Consider the following 9,987-nt stretch of genomic DNA (forward strand, 5'->3'; position numbering starts at 1 on the left):
TAATATAATTTCCTGTATTTCATCTACTGCCTTTAATTCACCTGTTTAAATAGGCACTAGTTTGTTTTGCGGCAGTTTACTGTGATTGTGTTTTGCGTATGTCACGCGAGAGTGTACAGTGCACAAAATATTACTGCGCGCGCAGCGAGTTTAATTTTTGAGAGACATTTTTACGAGTACGGAGCAGTTTAGTGAGTCGCCACGGATAAGTTTAAGTGAGGAGTTGGTCAGTGAGACCACGGCGAGCGTGTGACCGCAATCAGGAGACCATGGACCCGCTTCGAGAGGTGAATGCGCGTTCTCAGCACGGCAGCCGGCCGAGACATCGAGCGTGAGTTGGCAAGCTAGGCTAACTCACACGACGGAGACGAGAGGACACCCAAAGCCATTAGCGGTGTGTCGCAGTCCACAGCGGTGGACTGTGAGCATCAATTGGACTGGGCAGCGTCTTCCGGATCCACCGTCATCGCAACAGCCACCCACCCCCGCCATTTGGACTCCTCCCCGACGTTCAACAAGCAGGTGCACTCGCTCACTCGCCAGCGGAGGAGCAGTTTCTCCTCCTCAATACCAGTAAAAAAGATAAAATGTCCTTTATTAGTCCCACAATGGGGAAATTTGAAGTGTTACAGCAGCAAAGATATAGATCACACAGAGTCGGCGGCGTAATGTAGCCGTTAATGTATAACATTAGCAGCAGACATTCATAAAAAGCATGCAAATATACACAGTATAAACGTATCTAGTGTAAGGAAACACTCCTAATGCCTGTCCATTATACAGAGGGGGAAACACTGTAATGATAAAAACTACTGAATGATTGAAAATACTGCAATGATAAAAGTACTGAAATGACAGGAAAGTACTGCAATGATAGAAAATACTGCAATGATAAAAGTACTGTAATGGTAAAAGTACTGCAATGAAATAATATACTGTAATGATAAAAGTACTGCAACGATAGAAAAATACTGCAATGATGAAAGTATTGTAATAGTAAAAGTACCGCAATGATAGGAAATACAGTAATTATAAAAGTACTGCAATGATAAAAGTACTGTAATAGTGAACATCCTGCAGTGGTGGAAATACTACAGTGATAGAAGTATTGTAATAAGAATACTGTAATGGTAAACAAAATACATCATTGGTCGATGTTTAAGTACACCCTTGGCTGAAAGTACAGTAGTAGTTAATATTGCATCCTAGGACTGCACAATTGCACTAATGCCCTCCCGTTTGTAGGCCTGACCCAATGTTCTTGTTAAAAAGTCTGACAGCAGTCGGCAGGAAGGAGCGGCGAAATCTCTCTTTGGTACAGCGAGGGTGTAAAAGTCTGTCACTGAAGGAGCTGTAAAGTGTTCTCAGAGTGTCATTGAGTGGGTGGGCTGGTTTGTCCAGCATTGATGACAGTTTTGCCGTCATCCTCCTGCCCCCCACTGAGTCCACAGAGTCCAGGGAGCAGCCCAGGACAGAGCTGGCCCTCCTCACTAGTTTGTTCAGTCTCTTTTTGTCCCGGCCCGAGATGCCTCCTGCCCAGGAGACCACTCCATAGAAGATGACCGGTGAAACCACCGAGTCATAGAAGTTCCTGAGGAGTGTTCCCCGAACGCCAAAGGACCTCAGCCTCCTGAGTAGGAAGAGTCTGCTCTGACCCTTCCTATAGAGAGCATCTGTGTTGTCGCTCCAGTCCAGTTTATTGTTCAGATGAACACCCAGGTACTTGTAAGTTGAGACCCTCTCAACGTCTGTTCCCTGGATATTCACTGGTGCAGGTGGAGAGTGCCGACGCTTGCGGAAATCCACCAGAAGCTCTTTGGATTTCCCAGCGTTGATTTGGAGGCGGTTCTGCTGACACCAGTCCACGAACCCCTGCGTAACCCCTCTGTACTCCCGATCGTCATCGTCAGTGATGAGGCCGACAATCGCAGAGTCATCAGAGAACTTCTGCAGGTGACAGGTTGTGGAATTGTATTTGTAGTCCGAGGTGTAGAGGGTGAACAGGAAGGGAGCCAGCACAGTTCCCTGCGGCGCTCCCGTGCTGCAGAGGAGCACGTCAGACACACAGTCTTGTGTTCTCACGTACTGTGGCCGGTTTGTGAGGTAGTCGTGAATCCATGTGATGAGGTGGTGGGCCACTCCCGCCTGCTCCAGCTTGTCTCCCAATAAGGCGGGCTGGATGGTGTTGAAAGCACTTGAGAAATCAAAGAACATGATCCTCACCGTGCCCCCCGCCTTCTCCAGGTGGAAGAGTGAAGTGTGGAGCAGGTAGATGATGGCATCATCCACACTGATGCCAGGCTGGTATGCAAACTGGAGTGGGTCCATTGAGGAGCTGACCAGGGGGCGCAGATGGACGAGGACCAGTCTCTCCAGGGTCTTCATCAGATGAGACGTCAGCGCCACTGGTCTGAAGTTGTTGAGCTCCTTCGGATGGGTGTCTTTGGAACTGGAACCAGGCAGGATGTTTTCCACAGCTGGGGGACTCTGCCCAACTTCAAGCTCAGGTTGAACATGTGCTGGACGATTCCACACAGCTGGTCTGCGCAAGATTTGAGGAGCTGGGAGCTGATCCCATCTGGGCCTGCCGCCTTCCTCGCCTTCATCTTCCTCAGCTGGTTCTTCACCTGAGATGTTGTGAGGAACAAAGCTGAGCAGGAGGAAGTGGTGGCGGCAACGTTGGCCAGAACATTCAGTAATACTAATTTGGGCGCCCAACTAAATTTATGTTGCTATATTTGGTCATATAAAGTGAAGATTATTAAGCAATTATTTGGTTGTAATAAATTGTATTAAGTGTTGAATCTGGTTTCCTCTTGCTCTCTCTACACCACAGTTGGATTGCGTTAATTCGGTTTGAGTAATTTGTTAGATTCAAGTAAGTAGTTAAGGCATCCGCAACACCCCTAAGGTGAAACACATACAGTCCTCTAAGCTCCGGCACAACAACCTTCAACAGTTCTATTTTTTCTTTTGTGACAGCTCAGACATCAAAATAATGATTTCCTTCTATAAAATAAAAACAGCATGACAAAAGGTGCTGAAATGAACTATATACAGTGCGTGAGTGACAGTGTGTGCATGTGTTTTTGCAACGCGTGTGTACACTACCGCGCCTGACCCCATGCCCACCCCCGCCATACAAATTACACAATTTGTTGGGGAAGTGGTATACGCTAAAACAATTGCCTTGGAGCAAGTGAACACTACACGTCTCACACCGTATACATGCTGTAGCATGGCTTTTTTTGCCGTGGTTGTCAAATATTTTACTTTGTTTTCAGAGTGCTTACAGACCTCTTGGTTTTGCCTCAAAATAATTGCCTGCAAAGCAGTCTGTGCCATCCGCATCAGTGATGTGCAGGAGCAGCTTGTTGGTAATAAACAGCTGCAGGAAGTCCGCTGTTTGCCGCAGCAACCAGTGGTCCAGCGCTCGCAGTGAAAGTCTTGTCTGACAGCCCGAACCATCCCCAAACATTTCGAGATGAACGCCCAGTAAATTCCAGAAATATAAACATGGACAAACTTGACATTCTTCCAGATTCTGTCTCTTTGCATTGTTTTGAAGTCACTCCTCCAACTTTTCCACTTCTTCGATCCTCCCCATTGTCTGAAAAAGAAGTGTATATTTTTATTTGAAATAATGACCTCAACATACCAATACATTTGATTGATTATCATCAGAACTGGATTATTTTGAAACAACATTTGGGTTGGACATCTGGGATTTGTTGTTGTGTATATTCAGAGTAATCCTTTTCTTGTATATAGCTAAAGCAATAGTCGCTGGCCTTGAAAATGGGTACAAGACTTGACCAAATTAAGATGCCATAAGGTCTAATTAGCCCCTTCTCTACCACAGCTGATTTAGAGGCCATTAGTAACAGATTTGAGAAGCCCACTTTTAAAGATATGAAGCCAGAGCTCGGCACCTGACCCATTTTTATTATTTGTAATAATTTTAATATATTATTGAGCAAATGACACAATATGTCAGTAGTGATTACCACAGAAGTCATGTCAAAATAGTGCAAATTCTGAGGTCGACTTCAAATCAGACAGGCGGAGACGAGCGCCAGAGAAGAGATGAGAATCAGAAGCGATGTTGAAGAAGCTAATACCAAAAAAAAACAAAAAACCACATCAAATCTCCATGTAGTAGCAACGGGGATGGCTCATAGGGTCAGGAGAAGTGAGCGGGAGATGGGGAGTATGAGGTGCCGTTAGGGACAAAAGTCAGGAATCGCTTCACACTTCACACTTCTGAAATGCACTCTTACACACCAGTGACATTGTTGTTCCTCATGCATACTTATGAAACGCTATCATACATACGAGTGAAACGCTCTCATACACACTAGTGAAATAGTTGTTGCTCATACACTCGTCAAATGCGCTCATACACATAGGTGAAACATTCTCATACACACCAGTGAAAGGCGCTCATGCACAATTGTGAAATTATTGTTATTCATAAACAACTGAAACATGCTCATGCCCATACATAAGTGAAATGCTTTCATACAAACACCCACACTGTTGAAAATGCTGTCATGAACACAAGATCGCTTTCAAATCCTAAAATGTAAAAATTAATCATTTATTTAGCAGGGATGCATGGTGGGCGACTTGTTAGCAATGCAGAGGTCGTGGGATTGATTCCGGTTTTCCTGTTTGGAGTTTGCATGTTTCCCACACGCCTGCTTGGGTACTCCGGTTTCCTCCCACATTCCAAACACATGCATGGCAGGTTGTTTGGACACCCTAAATTGGTGTGAGTGTGAGCGCGGATGGTTGTTTGTCTTTGTGTGACCTGCGATTGGCTGGCAACCAGTTCAGGGTGTACCCCACCTACTGCCCCAAGATAGCTGGGATAGGCTCCAGCACCCCCCGCAACCCTTGTGAGGAGAAGCCATACAGGTAATGGATGGTGGGATGGCATTTATAATGGACGGCCGCCACGGTGGGCGACTTGTGAGCACGATGGTCTCACAATGCAGAGGTTGTGGGATCGATTCCGGCTCCGGCCTTCCTGTGTAGAGTTTGCATGTTCTCCCAAGCCTTCGTAGTTTTCTAGGAGTTCTCCAGTTTCCTCGCACATTGCAAAAACATGCATCCATTTACTCTGATGCCAATCTTCTCTCTACCTTATGGCAGATTTTTCTCTTTGCCGAAGACTTTTAGCACTTGTAGAGGGAGGTCCTGTGCCACAGTCGTCAACTGCACCCTAAAATCAGATCATTTTGTATTTTAGACATTACACACTACACAGTTAAAGATGGTCCAAAAAGACAAATGGATTAATGTATTTCAACTTACATAATACTCTTTAAAGAGCTGACCAGCTCATTCCCAGAGGTACAAAATCAGACACAAGATGACAACATCTTTGCTCATGTTGACAGAAGGGTTGCTCAAAGCCTGGAGAAAACATAAAAAGTAATAAATAAGACAGTGCCACACAACCAATCAAAATATAGATGTTTGTTCACAAACATTTTGTCTCAGACAAAGCAAATGACTGGAAGCAATATGAGCCTGCTGTCATGCACATTCACACAAAATATAGAATTCTAAGGCACAATATAAAAACAAAACATTTTCCCCCCTCTTTCTGTACCTCTTGCAGTCAACTTGGGAGCAGTCCACCCGTTGACTGCATTGACTGGTTGGGCACTCCTGTATTCAAATGTTTTTAAGATGGTGAAAATACCAAATTGAAATCACAATTAAATTTAGAGTGATGGCCAGGCCTTAATCAGCGGTGAGTTGAAATCAAAACAATAGTTGCTTGTAGGGACACTCATGTCATCAGGGCCTATACGCCAATTATGCAGCCGGGTAGGGCCCCGACTTCACCAAAGGGCTCTGATCTGGTAACCCATTGCTAAGACATCCTATCACTAATGCGCACGCACAACGTGTGCTCCATTTATGGCAAACCAATTAATGACGCTACATCTCACTTTGCGATGATTAGTCCGCGGGGCAACGTGCAAAATGTCAAAAAGACTGATGGGTGCGGAAAAACAAAGGAAAAAGAAGATAAATTATGTCTGTGCGCTGTGCGTATTCATTTTATTTTCAGGAACGTTAGAGTTAGCTAACATTAACTAAAGATGACCTGCACTCAACGTTAGATCTTGCATTAGGCTTTTTTGGCGATGTTTGTGTGATTTACTTACGTATTTATTGTTTTATATTAAAAAATTTGGTTGGCATCAATGTGCTTTCAATATTAGGTATTTAATAACTCGTCAGCAACAATAATAATGAAGAAAGAAAAAATAATTACGCAATTATGGTATAGTTACTTCAATACTAATTTACTTTCGTTGGGCTCGTTTATCATAAAATTCATAAATTTAATCATTCTCACGCTTATCTGATATTAGGTTAAAACTATTTTGCTTGTGTATTCATATTAATCGTCAAACTATTGCATTGAAGTGTAAATTCAGTGACTTAACTGAACTGGACCAAATTAAAACACTTTAGGTGGGAGGAAAATGTCAATTTTTCTGGGGTGTAGTCCTGACTTGACTTGTACAGTGGTAGCTGATTAGAAAGGATCCAATGATTTCGTGGTGCTGTTTTTGCAATGACAAAAAGTATAAATGAAGAGATTGCTGTAGTCACACTGTCACGATCGTGGCCACAGAATTTTAGACCCCAAAGCAGAACCAAAAAACAAATGTGAGCAAATACAGAAACTTCATTCAAACAACAGAGCATGTGAACATGAGCAAGAAATTAATGCAAACTAATCAAAACAATAACTACATCACCATGAGGCTAATGCGGAAACAAAACTAACGCACGTGGATGGGCGGAGCACAGTGGAAGCTAAACGCTGGTACATGTAACAAAAACACTAACGGAAACAATGTAACGGAAGCACTGCGCTTCCGTTCCATTCATTCAAACAAACAAAAGAACTCAGCCCAATTGGGAGAAAGACAGGTGACTAAAAACAAAACAAAAATAAGTCCTAACTACACAAGATAGGACAAACAAATGCAACAAAGACAGGAAATACTAAAACCGGAATTTACTTACGTGGGAATAAGTAAATTGGCAAAGACAGACGCACACAATTAACAAACAGAACCAGTTAAGCAGCAACAATATTCCAGCGACTAGCTTCTACTTCTCCAGCACCTTTATACCTAGCTGATTTGGATGACAAGCAGGTGTGTACTGGAGGCTCTGCCCATCCACCAGGCCCAGGGACTGGGAAAGACAAAGGTTAGTCACTGAACATGACAGTACCACCCCCTCAACAGACATCCCCTGGAGGTATACCTGGCGCATTAAAATGGAGAGAGTGGAAGTCCCGAATGAGGGACGGATCAAGGATCCAGGAGCGGGGGGCCCAAGAATGCTCCTGAGGACCATAACCCTCCCAGTCAACCAACTACTGCAACCCTCGGCCCCAACGCTTACCGTCCAAAACAGACCTCACCGTGTAAACTGGCTGACCATCCACCACACGAGGAGGAGGCACTGGAGGACACAGCGGGCTGGAGCAGACCGAAGAGAGACATGGAACACCGGGTGGACTTTGAGGGATGGTGGCAGCTGGAGCCTAACAGACACAGGATTATGGACCGAGACAACTTTGAAAGGACCAATGAACCTGGGACACATCTTCCAAGAAGCACCTGCCACATTCAAGTCCCGTGTAGACAACCACACCTACTGACCATAATGATATGCAGGAGCCTGGATCCAACGGCGGTCAGCCAGGCGTCAATTGCGAGCAGCAGTACAAGTACAGACCCGACGGGCCCGCAGAAGATGAGCGTGGTCGGAGGAAAAGGACAAGTCCCCTTCCTGTGAGGGAAACATAGGGGGCTGGTACCCATACACAGTCTTAAACGGAGACATACCAGCTGCTGATCTGACGAGGGAGTTGTGAGTGTATTGCACCAAGGGAAGGTGCGAGGACCAAGTTGACGGGTGTTGATGGCAGACAGCGCAACGCCGCCTCCAGATCCTGGTTTGCCCGCTCGGTCAGGCCATTGGACTGGGGATGAAAACCAGAGGAAAGGCTGGACGAGGCTCCCAGAGCCCTGCAGAAAAGCCTTACGAACCCGGGAGGTGAACTGCGGACCCCTGTCCGAGAACAAATCAGAAGGAATGCCATCAACACGGAACAGATTAGCTGTCTCGAAGGCAGACGGCAACTTCGGAAGGGCAACAACGTGGATCATCTTTGAAAACCGATCCACAATGGTAAGGAGAACAGAATTGCCGCAGGACTTGGGAAGACCGGTGAAGAAGTCCAATGCAATGTGTGACCATGGGCGGGAGGGGACAGGGAGTGGATGCAGAAGCCCAGCCGGGGGACAATGGGATGTTTTATTGCGGGCACACATGGAGCAACCGGCCACAAAGTCAACAACATCCTTCCGGAGCCCAGCCCACCAGAACCTCTGGCCAACGAGAAACACAGTCCTGGTCACACCTGGGTGGCATGCCAATTTGGAACACTGTCCCCACTGAAGAACCTCTTGCCGCAGACGAACAGGAACAAACAGCTTGTCTGCAGGGCAAGCCTCGGGAGCCTGCAACCCCTTGCAGCATCGGCTACCTTTCCTTCCACTTCACATTAGAGAACCCCAATGATCCGATCCCCCGGCAATATGGTCTCAGATACTTGGTCCTCAGCGACAGAGCAGTAGATCCTGGAGAGAGCATCTGGTTTACCATTTAGTGAGCCGGGACGGTCGGTGATGAAAAAGTCAAAACGGGTGAAGAACAAGGCCCAACGTGCCTGGCGTGGATTAAGCCTCTTAGCAGAGCGGATATAGGAGAGGTTCTTGGGGTCATTTAAGACTTGAAATGGCTCCTTAGCCCCCTCCAACCAGTGCCTCCACACCTGTAATGCAAAAACGACAGCCAACAGTTCCCTGTTACCAACATCATAGTTTATTTCAGTACAAGTGTGGCGCAGCGAAAAGAAGGCACAGGGGTGTGGCTTTTGGTCGACTGGTGACCGTTGGGACAGAACAGCCCCCACTCCTCCCATCCAATGCACCAACCTCAACAATAAAAGGAAGATTTTGGTCAGGGTGAGCAAGAACAGGAGCACAAGTAAACAATGTTTTAAGTGAAGAAAAGGCATTTTCCGCCTCTGCGGTCCAAATGATCAGTACTTTAGCAGATGTCAGCCTTGTCAGAGGTTCCGCAATGCTGCTGTAGTTGCAAATACAGAATATACAGAAGTCATATGGTGTAGGTTCTTACTTAGTAAAGCCCTAAGCTTGACTCTCCAAGATCCCTTCCTTGTTGTCCATTTCCTTATCCGTAAAAAAGGCCTTCCACAACAATCCTATTGATAGTTTAGTTTTCTATGACAATTAGTTCGATCATTCTAAATCAGTTCCAAAAGTGACAAAACAAGAATGAGGCGACCAAAAATGAATCAAGAAAACATGAAAGTATTGTGGTATCGTGAGATATCGAGATCGAGAGATAGAGAGAGAGAGGTAAAAAAAACTGTCGCTCTACTCCAAGTCGCCTGACCGCATTACTGCCACTACCACACAGATCCTTCCGCCTAATATAGTCTCAAAACAGTTGCATAAGTAATTAATGTCTCCTTTTATGAGAACAAACGTAAGTCACCTTTTGATCTAACTATAAATTAACTAAAATAGAATTTAGGCTCCTACATTACCTGCACCTAATTGCTTAAAAAAAGTGCACACTTAAAGGTGCCTAAATAATATCACTACAACACACCAAAAGAAACTAGTAGTTCTTTTCTACATTCGAATCGAGGGCTCAGTTTCACATTTGTCCATCAGTGAGCCTCCGATTCTTGCAGACGACAGAGCTTTGTTATAGGACGACAAAGCTCGTTGGACTTTTTTTTAATTTTAACTTGGCTAACAAGACCGTCTCCGCCAGGAAAAGTCTCCACAATTCGTCCAAGCGGCCAAGAATTTCTGGGTGACGTGTCGTCCACGATCAGCACGT

General features: G+C 45.3%; 1 long non-coding RNA gene across 1 annotated transcript; it reads right to left on the reverse strand.

The window, feature by feature from the left end:
• Positions 1–4,804: 4,804 nt before the first annotated feature.
• On the reverse strand, positions 4,805–7,262 carry LOC148315780 (uncharacterized). The gene is made up of 3 exons (XR_015840586.1): positions 7,170–7,262; positions 5,320–5,421; positions 4,805–5,227 (listed from the first exon to the last, which is right to left on the reverse strand). It is a non-coding gene; the product is annotated as an uncharacterized LOC148315780 (long non-coding RNA).
• Between the last annotated feature and the right edge of the window lie 2,725 nt (positions 7,263–9,987).

This window comes from Idiotropiscis lumnitzeri, unplaced genomic scaffold (assembly GCF_059441095.1).
Source record: "Idiotropiscis lumnitzeri isolate Australia: NSW breed Sydney's pygmy pipehorse unplaced genomic scaffold, RoL_Ilum_1.0 HiC_scaffold_40, whole genome shotgun sequence".
In the NCBI taxonomy this organism is placed as follows: domain Eukaryota; kingdom Metazoa; phylum Chordata; class Actinopteri; order Syngnathiformes; family Syngnathidae; genus Idiotropiscis; species Idiotropiscis lumnitzeri.